The 20,512-nt window shown below is 34.8% G+C and overlaps 1 long non-coding RNA gene across 3 annotated transcripts in view; it reads right to left on the minus strand.

Moving 5' to 3' along the window:
• Positions 1-3,427: 3,427 nt before the first annotated feature.
• Positions 3,428-20,512, minus strand: part of LOC111518066 (uncharacterized) — an 80,004-nt gene continuing 62,919 nt past the window's right edge. For all 3 annotated transcript variants that reach the window (XR_012467213.1, XR_012467211.1, XR_012467212.1), the window contains 2 exons: positions 15,238-15,344; positions 3,428-3,769 (listed from right to left, as the gene is read on the minus strand). This is a non-coding gene — a long non-coding RNA (uncharacterized lncRNA). The remainder of the gene's footprint in view (positions 3,770-15,237; positions 15,345-20,512) is intronic.

Raw genomic sequence — 20,512 nt, forward strand, 5'->3', positions numbered from 1 at the left:
CATAAAAGTTTGTTCGGGGTGGATTTATATCATCGTCAAAGCAACCCTAAGCTGGCGTCAGTTGGTATCACAACTCTGACTCAAGTCATCCATCCGTGACTCTTGAGAAACAAACTTTCTGTTTCAAATGATATGAGTCAAATTGTGGTCACATGCTGTTAACCAGATGCATTTGATGAAGATTCAATAAACCGTATAACATACCCAGACCCCTCAAAAATAGTGAATGGACTAAACCCACATGTGTGTCTTAAAGAACAATGGAAATACTTACAGAAAATATATGATTTTTATAAGATTAACACCACCAAGAAGATCGTTTTACAGAGTCGGCCATCATTTGAAATACATCACTAGATACATAAAAGTGTGTTCGGGGTGGATTCATATCATAGTCAAAGCAACCCTAAGCTGGTGTCAGTTGGTATCACAACTCTGACTCAAGTCATCTACCCATGCCTCTTGAGGAGACATAAGCCTTCTGTTTCAAATGATATACTTCAAATTGTGGTCACATGCTGTTAACCAGATGCATTTGATGAAGATTCAATAAACCGTATAACATACCCAGACCCCTCAAGAATAGTTAATGGACTAAACCCACATGTGTGTCTTAAAGAACAATGGAAATACTTACAGAAAATATATGATTTTTATAAGATTAGCACCACCAAGAAGATCGTTTTACAGAGTCGGCCATCATTGAAATACATCACTAGATACATGAAAGTTTGTTCGGGGGGTGGATTCATATCATCGTCAAAGCAACCCTAAGCTGGCATCAGTTGGTATCACAACTCTGACTCAAGTCATCCATCCGTGACTCTTGAGAAACATAAACTTTCTGTTTCAAATGATATGAGTCAAATTGTGGTCACATGCTGTTAAATAGATGCATTTGAGGAAGATATAATGAACCGTGTAACATACCCAAACCTCTCAAGAATAGTGAATGGACTAAACCCAATTGTATGTCTAGATTAACAATGGAAAGACTTACAGAAAATATATGATTTTTATAAGATTAGCACCAACAAGAAGATCGTTTTACAGAATCAGCCATCATTTGAAATACATCACTAGAAACATAAAAGTTCGTACGGGGTGGATTCATATCATCGTCAAAGCAACCCTAAGCTGGTGTCAGTTGGTATTACAATTCTGACTCAAATCATCTACCCATGCCTCTTGAGAAGACATGAACCTTCTGTTTCGGATGATATGCTTCAAATTGTGATCATACGTTTTCAGCCAGATTCATCTGAGGAAGATTCAATAAGCCGTATAACATACCCAGACCCCTCAAGAATAGTGAATGGACAAATCCACATGTTTGCTTTAAAGAACAATGGAAAGACTTACAGAAAATATATGATTTTTATAAGATTAGCACCACCAAGAAGATCGTTTTACAGAATCGGCCATCATTTGAAATAAATCACTAGAAACATAAAAGTTTGTATGGGGTGGATTTATATCATCGTCAAAGCAACCCTAAGCTGGCGTCAGTTGGTATCACAACTCTGACTCAAGTCATCCATCCGTGACTTTCGAGAAACAAACTTTCTGTTTCAAATGATATGAGTCAAATTGTGGTCACATGCTGTTAACCAGATGCATTTGAGGAAGATTCAATAAACCGTATAACATACCCAAACCCCTAAAGAATATTAACTGACTAGACTCACATGTATTTCTTAAAGAACAATGTAAAGACTTACAGAAAATATATGATTTTTATAAGATAAGCACCATCAAGAAGATCGTTTTACAGAATCGGCCATTATTTGAAGTATATCACTAGAAACATAAAAGTTTGTTCGGGGTGGATTCATATCATCGTCAAAGCAACCCTAAGCTGGTGTCAGTTGGTATCACAACTCTGACTCAAGTCATCTACCCATGCCTTTTGAGAAGACATGAACCTTCTGTTTCAAATGATATGCTTCAAATTGTGGTCATACGTTGTCAACCAGATTCATCTGAGGAAGATTCAATAAACCTTTTAACATACCCAGACCTCTCAAGAATAATGAATGGACTAAACCCTGTCTTATAGAACATTGTCTTAAAGAACAATGGAAAGACTTACAGAAAATATATGATTTTTATAAGATTAGCACCACCAAGAAGATCGTTTTACAGAATCGGCCATCATTTGAAATACATCACTAGAAACATAAAAGTTCGTTCGGGGTGGATTCATATCATCGTCAAAGCAACCCTAAGCTGGCGTCAGTTGGTATCACAACTCTGACTCAAATCATCTACCCCTAATTCTTGAGAAGACATGAACATTCTGTTTCAAATGATATGCTTCAAATTGTGGTCACATGCTGTTAACCAGATTTTGTTCATCTGAAGAAGATTCAATAAACCATAACATACCCAGACCTAAGAATAATAACTGGAATGAACCTACGTGTATTTTTCAAAGAACAATACAAAGAACCGTATAACATACGGAGAATAGTGAATGAACTAAACCCACATGTGTGCCTTGAAGAACAATGGAAATACTTACAGAAAATATGTGATTTTTATAAGATTATCACCACCAAGAAGATCGTTTCACAGAATCGGCCATCATATGAAATACATCACTCGAAATATATAAGTTCGTTCGAGGGTATGAACCTTTTCTTTCAAATGATATGCTTCAAATTGTGGTCACATGCTGTAACCGGATTTAATTCATTTGAGGAAGATTCAATATTTGTTTGAAGGTGGTTGACAATGTTTCGTGGTGTATTTCATCAGTTCGGACTTCCATTGTCAAATATAATATAAATTGATTTGAAATCCCTGAAAAAATAATAGATTAACCGAAAATAACAATTTTATTAAAAACAAAAAACTGAAATTACAAGGAAATAACATACATGCTACAACCAAAAAATAAAAAATTGAAATATTAATGAAAGCTGAAAATAAAAAAATATAATTAACAAAAATGAAAAATAAATATAAAAATTAAAAGATTCTGAACCAAGTTACGTCGCTACGTTTCGATTGTTAGTATCCACAATCGTGGATCGACCAGAAGACGATTGTGGATACTAACAATGGAAACGTAGGGACGTAACTTGGTTTGGAATCTTTTAATTTTTATTTTTCATTTTTGTTAATTATAGTTTTCAATTTTCAGTTTTTATTAATATTTCAATTTTTTATTTTCTGGTTGTAGCATGTATGTTATTTCCTTGTAATTTCAGTTTTTTGTTTTAAATAAAATTGTTATTTTCGGTTAATCTATTATTTTTTTCAGGGAGTTCAAATCAATTTATATTATATTAGACAATGGAAGTCCGAACTGATGAAATAAGATTCAATACAACATACTCAGGCCTGAGAATAGAAACGGAAATAGTAACTTGGAAATGGAGTATATTAGTATACTATGGCCTCATAATGAATGCCTCAATCAATTTTATCATATTTTACTTCCACAAGAGATTATTTTGCAATCCCCATTCACTTGAAAATTGATTGATATGAATTATCGAAATCTCCAGTCCCATGGTTCAAGAGCGGTACCAGCGCGTATTACACGTTAGTTTCAATTCAAATATAATACTGACTAGATATTTTTTCTATAAACGAATTGAAGGTTCTTCAAATATTAAGAAAATATTCTGGTTTCGATAAAGCCATTTCTTTTTCCAATTTGATCACATCGTCGTTCGCTAGGAATCGCTTGACGGGCACTCGAAATAGATTGGAATTGGAACAGGTCACTGGATATGGGATTCGGTGGTTCATGGGAATTCTAAAAAAAATTGTGAATGTATAGTTTATAAAAAAATCTGAATTCTACTGTTGATTTATTCAATTAAAGTATTTTGGCATGATGGTAATATGAATAAATGATTTTATTGGAAGAATGAGGTAATGAGGCATCTGCTTATAATACTTAATAGACCAAGTAATTTTATTGGAAGAATGAGAAAATGAGATATCTGCTTGAAATAGGTAATAGATACGTTTTGAAAAAGTTTATTAATTATAAGACAATTATTGATTGAATATCAAATGCATTCACGTCGCGAAAGGAAAAAAGTTGTATAGTAAAAGCATTTCACACGAGTATACAATTCAATTTATTGAGAAATGAATAATTTTTAAGGAAGATTAATTTTCGGGAGGGAAAACATATATTTCACTGTATTTTACCGCATTAGAAAATTTCACTGGCATATTTCCTAGGTAATTTCAAGAAAAATATAAGTAAAAGCCCGGAAAAATCGATTTGGTTCACCGTATTTAACTTATTAAATCTAGAATCTCATTTAATGAGGAATCATTTTCAATATATGTGATGAAATTGGCCGATATTTTATGATGTAATAAACATTTCTAAGCAATTTATTGAGAATTTTTTTACTCAGAAGTTTACGAAACCACATTCCATGTTTTACTATACAAGTACTAGCTTCTCCAGGCATGTTTCATACAAAAGTAGTAGTACTAAACTGGGCAGTTCACGCGAGGAGAGAGGAGGTATATGGTATTGTATGGTTGCTTCTTCATTTTAATGAAAAATGTGCAAAATTCAAATGTCTTGCTATTTCAAACAATTTGGAATTGTCAATCATAGCTAGGGTACACTTCAACTGTTACTATATACATGGTAGAACGTTAGAATACATTGAAACAGAGAAGTCTTCCAATGCTGTTGGCGTTTGGCATCGTCTGAATAATTTGTGTTGTTTCTGAAAAAATATCATCTTACGAATCAAATTTGAATTCAGGCAGACACTTCACCTGTCATTAGGGAAGTGATAAATAATAATTTGAAAAACACTAATTCTTCGAAACGATAAAATCATTTCCACACACTCCTGGACGACAAAAATTGTTTTTATTATCGTCAACGAGACCCGTATCCAAGACTGACCATTTGACCATTACCATGCTATAAAGAATGCAATGAAACGGCGGTAATGACGAAAACACCAATAAAGACGGTAGTTGAGTCGGAATGTATTAGCCTTAAATGAACTACTCTCTCTGCGATGGTCATAGAAACTACGAGAGACGGTGTTATGTTTGTAAAAGACATGAAAACGTGAGTAACAGAAAGTTTCTAGAAAATAAATTACCATTAATAATACAGAACTATAAAAATACTTTGTTCTACAAACACTAACTATTTTTGAAAATATTATTGAAGGCAGACTAACAAAAAATAAAGAATTTTATTTTGAATTGCTTAATTACGAGTATTATTAATACTAGCGACACGACTGGGCTTCACCGCTGAAACATGTTGAGCGACATCAGGACAGAAGTCTAGTGTATCTCAACATGCCTTAGGAATGGCCACAAAAATGTAAAAAATGTTCGAAATTTTCGAGATTGATACATGACGAGAGGCTTTTGGGGATAGACCCCTTCAAAAGTTTGGAAATAGAAAAGATATACAATGAGATCTATGAACAGCGATAGAGGTTCCCATTTCAAATAGTCCGTTCTTCACTCTCTTAAATAATGATTAGAAATATTTCCTGGAGTATTTGAAATCCACTACAGACTAGCTAGGACAACAAGAGGATTGTTCCGAATTCTTGGGGTTCTTGTTGAATACTCTTCGTGAGGAAAACAATAGAGCAGAATCAATACTCCTGACCGCTCTGGATTGAGTGATTCCGTACAGTCTATCTCGTCTTGTGTTTGTAAATTTTTTGCTGGAAAAATCTTCACTTGTTTACTTTGTAGTGAATGTTCAAGAGGCAGCAAAAACGTATGTGAATTTCTGGAACTGCAACTAACGTTTCCTAATATAATAACCAGTCCATGCAAAACTTATTGTTATATGCGCGAAACTAACTGACTGTTATAAGAAAACAAGTATAGCTGAGACACCAGTCAATCTAATAATAACACTTCAATCTAGCCAGACCACTATTATCATCTTCATGCAGTCATTGTTCACTGTGGTTCTGGCGTTGAATCTGGTCATTATTACGCCTTGGTCAAAGATGAAACGTACTGGTTTAAGTTTGACGATAGTCGTGCCACTAAGTGTTCTGGTGATGTTTTGAATTTATTGGAGCCTCTGGAGACACCCTATATTTTGTTTTATGAGAGAGAGGATATTGGCAGATCCAGATCTTCAGATGATGTGGTGCTGCAGGTTTTTCCGGGTTTTCCTGCAGCTGAAAAAGCAAAAGCGCCACTGGAATCAATGAAGTCGCCACGGAGTGCCAATTAATGTTTGTTCTTGTTTTATAATTTCATGATTTGTATTTTAGAATCATTAAAATTGTGGTATATTCAACAGAATAGAACTAAGGTGTAAAATTCAGTTTATAGCATCTCCTGATGATATTAACTTAGCGAAACAAGAGTCGAGACAGTGTTTTTGTTCTGGTGTGGGAACAGTATTATCTTCAAATTCATATTAATTTTATGGTGTGGAAGGCAGCGTATGAAACGCCCAAGGTAACCAACGCATTCAGTTTCGTAAAAGAATTAATATCGTATTCGTCTGAATATTATATGTGACCATTTTTCAAACATGGGTATAATCTTAAAAATACAGACATATTTCATTAAGGACTTTTCTGTAGATCTATAAAGGAGGACCACATGTACCTATTGACTAAAAAGAACAAAATGGTTGGCCATGGTCGTATGGAACATGAAGGACCAGACGTTTCGTACGCTACTGCGGCAGACATCATCAGTTGTATGTGCGTTGACTGCGAGGACAAAGGTTATATTTCAATCCCTCCATGCAGCTTGTTTATATACCATATTCGAACGTTCTTGTACGTTCGCGGTTCACGATGACATCCTAGTTTTGTCATGTTCTCCTTGCAGAAACAATTTGGCACTCATGCTCATATGTGACGTCAAGCAACGTGGTCGAACTTCTGTTCGTTTACTAGTTCGCCTTTTCAGACTCGCCATGGACATAACAATACTTCCCTGAGTGATGGAAAAAAGGCAAACCAATCTTCACTAGAAAAAGCCTTTATAAAAACTGAATTCCAATGAGTCTCGAAACTCAAAAGAGCACAATTACACGATATTTTTTGCAATGTTCCAGAGACAACAGCACACCTTCATCAATTTTTATTCTCTGAAAAAACAGGTGGTTGAACAATTGCTAAACTCTCGAGATCGAACAATGTAGCAAAACGTTTATATAAACGGCTCGCATTCAGCAGTGTGTATCAAATCAAGCCAGTAGCAATTTAACACACATGTTCATTACAACGATGAGAATTTAAATCGTTATGCGTTCATTTAATTCTGTTAATGGCATGTGGTATGAAAAAATATGAAATCGCGTGCAACGGCGTGCACTTTGCGAGTCCTTGGTGAGTTGTCAAAAGCATGATGGATTACAGGCGAGCAGAGGTGTACGATATGGCGAAAAATTGCAATGTTCAAAAAGCTTCTTTTCATTTTGCACAGCATATAATGTGACTGTTTCAACCAAATGAAGTATTTACAGTTTCACGTTAACACAACATCGGACGTAGTTCTATTTTCTAAAATTGTCTCATGAATGCATTTGAAGGGGACTGCAGGGTTCAATAAACAGGTATTATACTGAGACTATATACAGAGTGGATGGAATACTTCTGAAATGGTGTAGTGGAAATATAGTCTTCGAATTCAGGTATTTTTGCAAAGTTTTGATTAGGAGTAGAACAGAATTGGCATAACTAATTAACCTTGTTCCTTGTGTTCCTTGAATAAATCGAAGCAATTACGGAAATAATGCTTGGATAGGTAATCAATTCAATGGAACAAAAAATCAACACAATGGAACAAAACAATTCTTCCAATTTTAGAAGTGGTATGAATTGCTTTTTTGTGTTAAAACAAAAAATCTGCCCAAGCCCGGAATGCTCCTTTGGATGGTGCCCACAAGATGTAGTTCCAGCATACCCAGGTTCACTTGTATCCATTATCATGCTCGCCTCACCAAGAAGTCCATCGAAATATACAAACTGAAAACTATTTTCAATGGGAACGATAAGTTCCGAAACAGAAAAAATGCACTTCTACAGATGCAAATAAAAAAATTTCGCAAGACCCAGGCAACCATGTACGACACTGGACCGGAGAACAATGAAATCATAGAAAATCAGTTCCAATTACTAGGTAGCCAGTCACAGCGCAGCAGTCGATCAGTCCTCATCGATACTATTACAACGCCGCCGAAGACAAAACCGCAGTTGTAGACGAAACGTTCAGTAAATTACAACCATTTAGTTATGACTAGATTACTAGTCATAGTAATTATCAAATAGTTTTTCAAAGTTCTTAATGTTCCGTCGATACAAGTGGTTATCATCTTCAGACATCCTGGAGTCTTTGTACTCCTGAAGATACCGAGTACAACTCGAAGGTGAAACGTTGAAAAACTCAAAATAAACGACAGCCTTATGATGCACTGTTTGGAACCTTTGGTGTAGTAATGAATATTACTGGAGTTTTTCCCAACACCAAATCGTTATTTTTAAGACCTCGACACGTGTTTCGATCACCAAGTGATCATCTTCAAAGAGGAAGATTAAAAGTTTTAATCTTCCTCTTTGTTTCAATCTTCCTCTTTGAAGATGATCACTTGGTGATCCAAACACGTGTCGAGGTGTTAAAAATAACGATTTGGTGTTGGGAAAAAAATCCAGTAATATTTAAACGACAGCTTATGATTCCGTAAAAGAGAAAAGTGCAGGTATTAGGTTCGCAAGAGAGTTCTCAACATTTCTGTATTATCTAGACAGTGACTGTAATTATTATGAGGTGTGAACATCAATATATACTCAGTTATGAATTATGTCTTCATTTATGAATCATAGATCATGAGTAATGAAACGTATTTGAAAAATTGTTGAAACATATGAAAATTAACTCTTTATTTCGTTATTGAATGGACCAACAGCAAAATACATCTTGTCTGGGGATATTTCTACTGTACAGAGGCTAATTTACCAACAGAAATATTGGAGGAAATGAATTTAGTTCATAGTAGTTATAAATTTAAAATTATTTTCATTCAACAAAGATATCCGCATCTTTAAAAGGAAAATGTTGTCATTTGAATAATCTAGAAAAATGCCGATACTGTTATTGAACTGATAAAATCATAAATCAATCAAGGTTATTATCATTATTGACTGAATTATACAATGAGTATAATATTGAGTATAATATCTTGTTATACATGGTATTATAAATAATAATGGTGATTTATATTTTGAAATTAATGAGGTGAAAAATTATCCTAATAATCTCAAATAAAGATACAATTTCACTTATTGTAAAATAATTTTTCAATATTCTCTTACATTGAATTTTCTACTATCAGAATTTTGAATATTTAGTACAAATGTATCATTTCATTTTCTATTATTCGTTGTTAAGCTACCTCAACTATGAAGACTAACCTTGGCAAAAAACCTTTATTCATCATAAAAAAGAAGAAATGGACGTCATTAAATCATCATTAATCTTCGTTAATGATCGCCGTCGAGTCAGACTCCCTGAACATCTTATTATGAACATTCGTCATTTCAATGAATGAATCACTATCTTTCAGATATACCCCCGTTTCATTCCTCAGAATCTGGGAAATGAAATAATAAATCACCCTGGATACCTAGCCGTAATTTAATTTCAACAACGTCACTGGCCGATTTCCCATAACTATCGACCATGACTTGCGAAAAGTGCCAACATCTGGCAATAAAGAAATAGATCATGTTTCATGCAGTCTACTTTATAATTCTTCACGATCTATTAACATTTCAGAAGTGTTTAGGTTGGAGGTTACTGGGAGTGTGTAGGTTATTGTAACAAAAAGGCCGTACGCGTCATGTTATATGACTGAAACAAATTGACCGCTGTGAAGATGTCTACCTACATGAACTTTTAGAATATATTTTCAAACATGATTGTTTAAAATTGATGCATTGAAATAAATATTATGAAAATTTAATAACTAGTGACAGTGTAATTGACTTTTAATTAATTTAAAAATAAACTAAAAAAAACACATTTAACATGCAGAACCGACCTGGATAGTTTCATAATCGAAATGAAAAGAGGTGAAAAATATGATACCACGATATTTTATTTTCTATACAGGAATAGGGAGAGAAGTCCGAGTTCCTTACGACTTATAGGCTGCTGCTGTATTAGTTTTCGCTAAGGTAAATATTACGAAAACCACTTTTAACTCTAATCTGAAATTTCGAATCTTTTTTGCATGGCATTATAAGCTTTTCAAATCATTCTACGGGGATTGATAAATCAATGCTTCAACATAGCTACGAATAATGACTCATCAGAAGTGTTGGTGTATCGGGTATCGATTCATCACAATGTATCTATATTTGAAGGGGTTAACGAGTCAAAAGGTGGTTAGATTTACAAAAATATACTAAATACTTTTGCCGCACAATGTCTGTATGCGACCATGAAAATTGGATTATACAAGCTTCAAAACAGGTAACTTTCCATTGAAAAGTAATACCGATCGCAATGGTGAGTTTTTGTGTCCACCCCCTATTTACATGCAGTTCATGACAGTTCATTTTATCAAAACGTCAAATTGAACCATCAGAGTTTACGCCGATTTGTACATGGGTTTCCCGAAACCCAAGATATTTCATGCCAATAGTCCGCTGGAAAAAGTTCCTACTTCATTTTTTTGGATTTCTAAGGATATCGAAGGATATCCATTTGGATAACTCCTGGACAGAAATCGTACGGTGCCATGCAAACAATTCGTGATTTAGGGTTCTAATTATTGATGAATTCAGAGGAGAGTACGAGTAATAATCAGATACTTTCACTATCAACTTTGCTTTTGTAGAAGGCTATAATTGTTTAGTACATCCTCGTTCATCATCTTTCACTAAATCAGATTCTACCACCAATACATATTTGAAAAAAATATTCAGAAATAAATTGACTTTGAAATTGGAAGATCTTCCACCGTTAAATTGTCAATCATCTGGTATAAAACTAAACTTGAAATTCATGAAACTCTTGAAATTTTTTTTTCATTGTATCTCAACCTATTTGCAGTCCACATTATCGTTAACTTAGGAATTGGCGAATATAGTTCTGCACTTGAAATTTGCATAAAGTGAAGGTAACCGCATTCTAGTGGTTGAAGTGTTAATGTTATAGGTCTATAATCTACTGAGAGAATTACTGAAAGCGAAACTAATAACAGGCTAGTCGATTCGGACATTTGGTATATCTCAGAGGCGTACATACCAATGATACTGAAATTATTGAAGGATATTGAAGGATACAACCACTACGATGGGTAGTTATTTTGAACGTGAATGAACACTCTTTTTTTTTCAAATTCACCTCATTGCAGAAAACCTCTTCAACCTTTTCCATACCTCAGCATTCAATGATTTTTACTATTACCCAAATAAGTACTAATATACATTTATTAGTGTTTATTGATAGAAGGTATATGATGCATATTCATATTCTAGAAATCTAAGCTGAGGTTAAGAAGATAATTGAAACTAATCGAAAACTTTTCAAAAATATACGCAACGTCATTGACAAACCGCCAATTGTCAATTATTGTTGGGTTGTTCTCTTTTTCTTCATTTCCTGATATACAGGGTGTAACTGAATAAGTGTAAAACATTTAAGGAGGTGATTGCTCATCGAAAAAAAGATGGATCTTTCATATAAAGAAACTTCATTGAAGCATCCCTTATTAAGATACAGCCCCTTAAAGGGGGTACATAAAATTTGTATAACAATTTTTTCACAAGCACTGAAAAAGTTATAATATTGAAATTAACCTAACGTTTTGTACTACCAAAAAGACACTCAGCCAGTGATTTATTTGGTTTACCCTATGGTTGTAAGGGGTGGAAAACGCAACCCCTAAAATTTATTTCCAATGTAACTTTTTGTCTCATCATTTGTTTACCATTTAAAAATTCATTTCCGATAGCCTGTTTCATTCTAAACAAAATATGTCTCTTGGGTTTTTTGCCCAAAATAAACCAGTTCGCAGCAAAAAATTATTTTACGAACAACTACAGAGATACATCGTCATAAATGCGAACTGTTATTTTGTAGTTAGTACCTGCATTAAACGATTAAATGGTAATAAACAAAAATAATTTATTAATAACAAAACACACAACATGTAGATATCATAGTAAATGTTCAATATGTCTACCTTCAGACATTACGCATGCGTCTAGACGTCGGCGCATTGATCCACGTTTCTCAAGTCCTCTACATCGCGAACAGGAGTACGATAAACCAAATGCTGTAAATGGCCCCGAATAGAGAAATTGAGAGGATTGAGATTCGGGGATCGAGCGGGCTAGTTCTGTGGTCCTCCTCGACCTATCCACTGATTTGCATATGTTTCAGTTGAATGCTAACGTGCTATTTGACTAAAATGAGCGGGAGCCCCATCATGCATAAAAAATATATCCCTTCTGACGCCCAAAGGAACTTCCTCCAGCAGTACTGGATGCATTTCTCTTAAAAATTGAACGTATGCCTCACCATTTTATCGAGGAGGTAGAAAATGAGGCCAATTAAATCATCCCCAATAACTCCGAGCCACACTTTGAGAGAAAACTGTTCTTGATGGTTAGTTTCGACAATAGCGTGAGGGTTTTCATCAGCCCATATGTGGTAATTATGAAAATTAATAATCTTGTCCCGAGAAAAAATACATTCGTTTGTGAATTCTATCGTCTTCAAAAAGTCACAACTCCTTCTAATCATTTCCAGCATCCAATTGCAAAATTCAAGACGGTTCGGAAAGTTTCGCGGTAACAGTGCCTGTACTCGTTGCAGATGGTAAGGGTATAAGAGTTGTTCCTTTAAAATTCGAAATACCGTCATATGATCAACATTTAGCTGGAAAGCAATCTTTCTAGTACTGGTAGTAGGTTGTTCTTCAATCAAATTAAGTACTGCTTCCTCAAGCTGTGGTGTTCGTACTTCTCGATGGCGACCACAATTATATGAAAGAACCTATCTTTTTTTCGATGAGGAATCACCTCCTTGATGTTTTATACTTATTTAGTTACAACCTCTATACCATAATTTTTCGAAATTACCAAGAATTACATTTTTCAACTATGCTCTCTATAGGTAGTTATATGCACCTTCAAATTGATACATCAGTTATGAAATTTTGAACTATACTCCGTCGGTGATTGAAGATGCGGAATCCTTACTAGTTCACCAAAAAGTTCTATAATGTTGACCAAGAAGTACCTATATCTTCCTAATGAAAAAATCAGGCTATGAGCAGATGAAGATTCGTGAACCGAATAAAATTCAATTCAACACCAATTTCAATAATGTAAAATCTATTACTGTAATTCATAAAAAAAAGTTGAATCGTCCAATTCAAATTTGTTATATGTCAAAAAATCCTTGTGTAGAAATGTTCTCATTCCTTGATGTGTGAATATAAATTCATAATACATTTATAACAATGAAAATTTTACTTATTTTTCAATATTTCCATTCTGTGCTAACATCATTTAAACGTGTTCGTCATTAAAAACAAGTGCATTATGTTGAATAGTTTTTTGAAATTATTCCTAAATTCAAGCTCGTTATGGAACTATTTTCATTTGAGGCCTAACTACTCTTTCTCTTCATTAAATTTTCGTTTATGGTTTATTTTTTTCTTTGGAAAACGTGCAACTGTGGACAAATTTGCAAATCTACTCGGATCTTATTGGTTTCTAAGTCAATCCTTAATGACAATGTTATGAAATTGCTCGGGAAAAATCAACCCCAATTCCAAATCTGCCAACACCGTTCCGAACCGGTTTCTCCTTGCTCAATCAGAGAAATCGCCAATCTCAATGGTAAAAAAAAAGGTTCGTTTGATGCGAAGATACGAAAGAGCATTTATCTCTAGATCTCATCTGAATACGCAAGTGTCAGTACGGTCATTTGCGGATAAAAAGAATGAAAAGAGATCTGGTTTTGCGAAGAAAGATGATGCCGTCCATGTATGCGAAGACGAATTTCGTCCGTTGGCGCCAAACGAGTATGATAAATCGAAGTGGACATACACACCTGAGTACGGTGGATGCTGGGAAATTGTGAATCGTTGAGAACAGAGAGGGACCGGTATTTATGGAGACTGTTCCGAAAGATATGACCGTCATTAATGAAGAATGAAAGTTTTTTCCATTTCTTTCAGTCGTGAATAAATAAACAATCGATATGAATTGATTTCAAATCGGCATATTGTTACAAATCTAGTATCTTCTCAATTGCTATGTGTTAGTGTATTCATAGGTTTTAACTGTTAAGATTTTTGCTAAACAAAAAACAGTAGCAACATGAACCAACTCATTACAGGAATTTCTTTGTTTAGGCGCTTGTTATCCTAAAAAAGTAACTCAAGAACTAAATTAACTTAACAGTATAACTCAAGTATGAAATGATATGTTATATTCATACAGTCCATTCCAGTTAAACCGGTCATTTAATACTGAGACTATAAAAATCGTGAAACACTCAACTTTAGTTACGTAAAACTCAATCCATTGTCAGCCACCTCTTCCCCACAACAACCATCACGTCAAAAATTTCAACGACAAGCTATGGAAGAAAAAATAATATACTTTTTGAATTCTCATTTCAATAATCAATTCAGGTCATCAGAAGATGATGCTAACTTGTCATCTACTGATAATGGAGACTTATCGAAACGTGCCTCAGTAGGCAGTTTTGGTGTGGAAAATGTATCCTAATGAGGTAATATATTTTTTGTAGGCAATTGAAAAACCCTCACGTTGATCTTATTTAGAATGGCTCTGTTCTAAATTCATTTCGCAGAAATGTTCTTCAGAACAGAAAAAGTTACAAACATATTTTAGATATATTTTATTGAAATAATGGGTTGTTGGACTTTAAATTTTTTGTTTGCCTACTATGAAAGCCTATTTACTAGCCTACTAATTCCTTTGGGTCTTGAGTTCGCACATTTGGCATTACTCTTCTTCCCTTTGTTTCCCTCTCAAAGACTTTTGAGGGTTGATTGTAGAAAAGCGCCTTATTGATGCTAAAAACGATTTTCATAATGCTACTTATCCTGATTCAACAGAATGACTCCCTTGCAACGAACCTAGATTTGTAATGGGTGATCTCTTCTTCATTTAATTGAATTAGACAGTAAAGTTTGAAAACTCTTGTATGTACTCTTATGTCACTAGAGAACATTAAAATTTCTTTTACCTGTTGTTCGAAGTAAAAACGGCAAAAACCTAACTCGAGACTTGAATCTTGACCTGCATTTGTTGGGCGATGAACGTATTGTCCTGTTCGAGAATATGGCGGCGTTTCTGCAACAAATGGAGAAGGATCCTTGGTTATATTTCAATCTATTTTATAAAATATTTATTTCTTTTTAATATAGAAAGAAAATGTTCAGGAAATGTGGTGTTGTTGTATATACATTTCAATTGAGAAGAGAATTGACTATATACGAAAATGAAAAACACGTTTATTGGTTTCTTATGTCCAAAAAACATAAATTCGCTGAAGTTAAAAACAACGAGACAAGCGAATGTTTTCTTAAGTTTGCGATTTTTTTTTTTCATTTTCTGTGTTGCCAACTTCTGTCAGCTTCTACTGGCTTTTATCGACTTACAACCACATACCAATGACAATTGCATAATTTTATCATTTAGGTTGTTGATGTCGTTCATTCACTATTGTATTGACAATAACTCAATTATACTACATGTTTCATTATACCATACTAAAGTGTCACTGTCATTTGACAGTGTCTCTGTTTGGGAAATGATTAAACAGAAGAGCACATACTTTATGCCTGCCCCGCTGGGGACCAAATCGGGTTTTGAGAGTTCGGCAGAGCTGTGTGTGAATAGGTGTGAGCCACAATAAACCCTTACGGGTTGCCGTGGAGGGTCGAATAGACCCACTGACTTTGGACCTAACCCAAGTAATCTACTAATAGTCTCCATCATTGACTATTGCCTTCTATTCACAACACTCTCGAAATTCGAAATATTTCACATATTCTCAACGCCCAGTGACTGCGTGACCTCGTTGATTCTGGCGCGAACCGCCACCATTGGTTCTCCGTATTTAATCAATTCAAGACGTGTGCAGATTACTCAAGTTATTGCACCTGGTTGGAGAAGAGTGCTATTTTTTTCTTCTCGTCCCCACTGCTTGAAATGTAATATTTATTGCCGGCGAATTCTCGAATGGGACGGTAAATTTATTTATTGTCTGTTTACAGAGCCGGCTTCAGGCAGACGATCAATTGTTTGATAATGGCCGCATTATACTTCTGAAATAGCGCTTCTTTGTCGTTGTTGAAATCCCCTGTCTTTACATTTTTGTATTTAACTCTATCGCATTACCGAATGGTATATGCATCAACTTCTACAATTATTATACTTTGAATGAATTGGTGAAAAAACCCCCAAGGATATAAAAAATTACGCCCAGTTTGAGTGAGTCTATACCTTCCTGACCCCATATGCTCATTTCTGCAACATCATTTACAAGTTGGTTGACAGAGATAGTTTCCACGTTTTTCTCGCAGATTCGTCTGTAAGTAACCTTCTAAAATGACTTTAAAAATCAGCAGAGTACCACTGCTCAAACTACAGCAGCTTCATTGATTGCCACCATCAGAGCCGTGTCACAAAGCTTTCAAAAAGCCAGTAGATTAAAAAAAAATTCAATGTTTGCTGTGGAACAAATATGAGACCTAGTAAACGAATACAGAAAAACATGATTACTCTTGGCAGTTGTGGACGTGCCTAATGCATTCAGCTCAGTAGATTGGTCACTTATTACTCAGAAGCTACATCAGTAAATGGGCATATCTAGATCACTAATGGCTGCTAATGTCGAAAGAGAAAAATCAAGGTTGAAGAGAGTGAAAAATGTAATAGAGGATGTACGTTTGTAATGTTTTCTATAATAACATACTGGAGCTGTAGTGTTGAAAAAATTAATTGTGTCCCGAACCACCACTGGACTCAGTAGTTTGTATCAAATTGAGACTGAATGAACCTCTCATAATTGAAAATCATATTTTTAAATTCCATCAGAATCCGATTAGGGATATTCACAATAATGATACAAAAATTGAATTTTTCTGAAAAGTTCAATACTCTGTATCTTGAGAAGAATTCATTCCTAGGCCTATGTTTACATGAGCTTTTTTTTATTATTTTACGGCAATTACACTCTCTACAAAAAGCCATTTTTTGTCGATCAGTCGATTTATAGAACCGTTTACTAGAAATAATTTTTTCTACATTGTATACTTCCGGAAGCTTACATGAAGACTGATCTTTCATCTCTCTTCATAACATAATTTAGTTTTTCTAGTGTTCATTAAATATCACAGGGTGTATCTTCCCACACTGGTCAGCATTATCATTTCAGTGAATGAAAACATTTTCTATTTGATAATTTTCTGCGTCAAATAAAAGGCGAAAGTAAATAGTTCTCTTTCTACGCCAGTAGTTCCACTTTTACCTTCCATTAGTTCTCTATTAATTTCACAGAATGCCCTTAGATTCCCACCCCCATTCCCACGCATCCCACACCTTCATTTCCATTGAAAACTCTCGATAAAAAAATAAAATCCCGTTCATGCCCTCTGAATATGGGTCAATAATCCTCCGGTACGGCACCACCTGAACTGGTTCACGAAACAACAAAATCCGCACCGAAGCGTGAATGCAAAATCGCAAGTACGTTCCCATTGGTATAGAGTTCGTTGGCCGACGAATTTGCATGTGCCATTGTGCGAGATGCGTCCCGATATTGAATAGGAATCCTGTGAACAAAAAAGACTTTATCGAGCTACAATTGAGCGGTTACGCGAATTTAAAAGGACCAGATAAACATCCTCGTGTAATAGTTCGCAATTGAAGGGTCGTGGTGACGTACAGTGTCGCAATTCGCAATAGGGTTGCGTTTTGCGAATTCATTTTTGGTTTATGGGGTGACGAAAGGGCAAGGGAACCGGACTAGATTGAGTTTGGGAATGCTGGTTTGACTAGTTCAGATCATTGTCCATGATTTCTGTTGATTGAGTAATATATAACATTTTTTTTCAATGCAGAAATGAAAAACTGGTCTTTGATCAGACGTCACCAATTATTCAAAATGTATTCATACAGTTTTCGTTCTTGAATATATCAATCAAGATATGTCAGAAGAAAGTCCAAAACAAACTACTCGAAATCCCAGTTTTGGTTTTTGGAAGCAGTTTTTTTTGGACTAATTCTACATTGGAGGTTCCAGTTCCGCATCTAGATCAAAGTAGAGGCAATTTACCTAATTATTGCAAATGAAGAAAATGAGCAAGTAATGTCCTTTCAATCCAAGAAGTTCATTTATTTTGTTCTGACAAGTTACTCGAATGAATAATAGATGAGACTGAAAAGAATGGCAGATAAACAAAAACATTTCACACGCCAAAATGAAAATAAATGATGAGTACCTAACACTAAAGAATTGAAAATAAGAAAACATACTGAACTAATGACTGAATCTAGGAATTAATTGAAATGAAATCGTGTTTGCAAGTTTTTCCAGAACAATCAACAAATGAGCACAGCACAATTGTAACAAAGAGGACAATAACAAAAACGATAACAAAAAGAACAACTCTAACCTTTGACAACAACTTTATATTAGAAATCCAAAATTTTTCAAGATTCCCAGTAATCTGAATAATCAAGTATTCTAAAACATAGGTTATAGCATTACTGATGGGACCTAGAGCGAGTCGAAACAGCGCTGTCCGGTATTAGATGACGACAATTCCATCGGAGGCTTTCAAGCAAACCTGTATTCTTCAATATATGTGTTTATTATACTTTTCTGTAACACTAATAAGTATCTAATATTTCAAAAGTATGCTTCACATTTTAATATTTCAAAAGTATGCTTCACATTCTAATATTTCAAAATTTTGCTTCACAAAAAACGAATTGTTAGTACAACGAATTACATAATTGCAGGGGGCATTTGATCATGCAAACCCTTATCATGTTCCAAAACAAGCACTGTTCCCAACCATCAGAACTGCAACATTCTTCTCGTGGCGTTTCGTGAAGATACCAACTCGGTTGGTGGAATGTGCGTCGAGAAGAGTGTTGCAGATGTGGCATTTGGGAACCTGTGTATGTTGGCAACATTAGGAAATTTGGCATTCATTGTGTACCCCGAATAACCTTCAAATTCATTGAGTATACTCATTTTACACAAAAAATATAATAAAGATGTTTTCTTGTATATCTCTATAGGAATGAACAAAAATTCATTACCCATAATTGCAGAAGTTATCAACGAATTGTGGTCAGAAGATTCATCTGATAGAGCAGTGAACACAGTCTCCTTAAAAAGTCAGATTCAGAGTTTTGCCCCTCGATTCATGGGTCATGCGCATCAAGACGCCCAGGAGTTCTTTTGTTATCTTTTAGACGGTTTACATGATGACGTTAATAGAATTATTGAGAAACCTAAACCGACCTTAACGGATATCAACGAAAAATCAAGCGACAGTGGAAAAGCACAAGAGGCATGGCTGATTTATTTGAGTACATATAACTCTAAGATTGTAGATAATTTCGTTGGCCAATTAAAATCCACGATGAACCTTCGATCCTTTCTGGGATATACCACAAAGAACTGGCCAATTGAGTTTATCACAGTGCTAGGATTTCTTCACAAGAGAGGAAACTTTGGATGGACTTAAAAAACCAACGTGTTGCAAGGAAAGAAGAAAATGCACAAAGTTTCTATCCATCCATAAGTTTCCCCGTATTTTAGTCATCCATTTTAAAAGATTTTCTCTAACAGAAAGATTAAGAGGCAAGTTAAATGTTGCCATCGAATTTCCTCTAGATGTATCAGATAAGAACAATTATACAGCAGATAATGTGACTCCTTGTCGCTATAATCTATATGCACTTTCGAATCACAGTGGGTCTACCTTCAGCGGACATTATACAGCATTCTGCAGACATCCTTATACGGGCACGTGGCACGAATACAATGATTCACACATGTCAACAATTTCACCAAAATCGCTTGTGAGTGGAGATGCATACATCATCTTTTATGAAAGGAGTTCGCACCTTTGAGCGTTTTGTAAGGTTCTTTTCGAACTGTTCATTTTAATGTTATGTATTATCTAGTTAAATAAAAATTCATTTGTATCTCAACAAACGAACATAAAAATCTTCTAATTAATAAAACTCTCTGTAATGTTTTTTAGAAATTATTGACACTACTGTACTACACGTATAGTACCTGAAGTAGTACCGGTAGCAAATTTACGATGGTATATACCGGCTCCGGTAATAAAATACCAAGACATCGTGATAACATGGTCGGCGTCTTTAAAGGTACTTCGTGCGGCATACGTTCGATTAGAGAAAAAATTACTGAATAAGTAATCTTGAGTACGCAGATTGCAGGCGGTTTGACTTTGTTATGAAATCATAGA

The sequence above is a fragment of the Leptinotarsa decemlineata genome, unplaced genomic scaffold, assembly GCF_025532065.1.
Source record: "Leptinotarsa decemlineata unplaced genomic scaffold, Ldec_3_MD MMD2_tig00026328_RagTag_RagTag, whole genome shotgun sequence".
Classification (NCBI taxonomy): domain Eukaryota; kingdom Metazoa; phylum Arthropoda; class Insecta; order Coleoptera; family Chrysomelidae; genus Leptinotarsa; species Leptinotarsa decemlineata.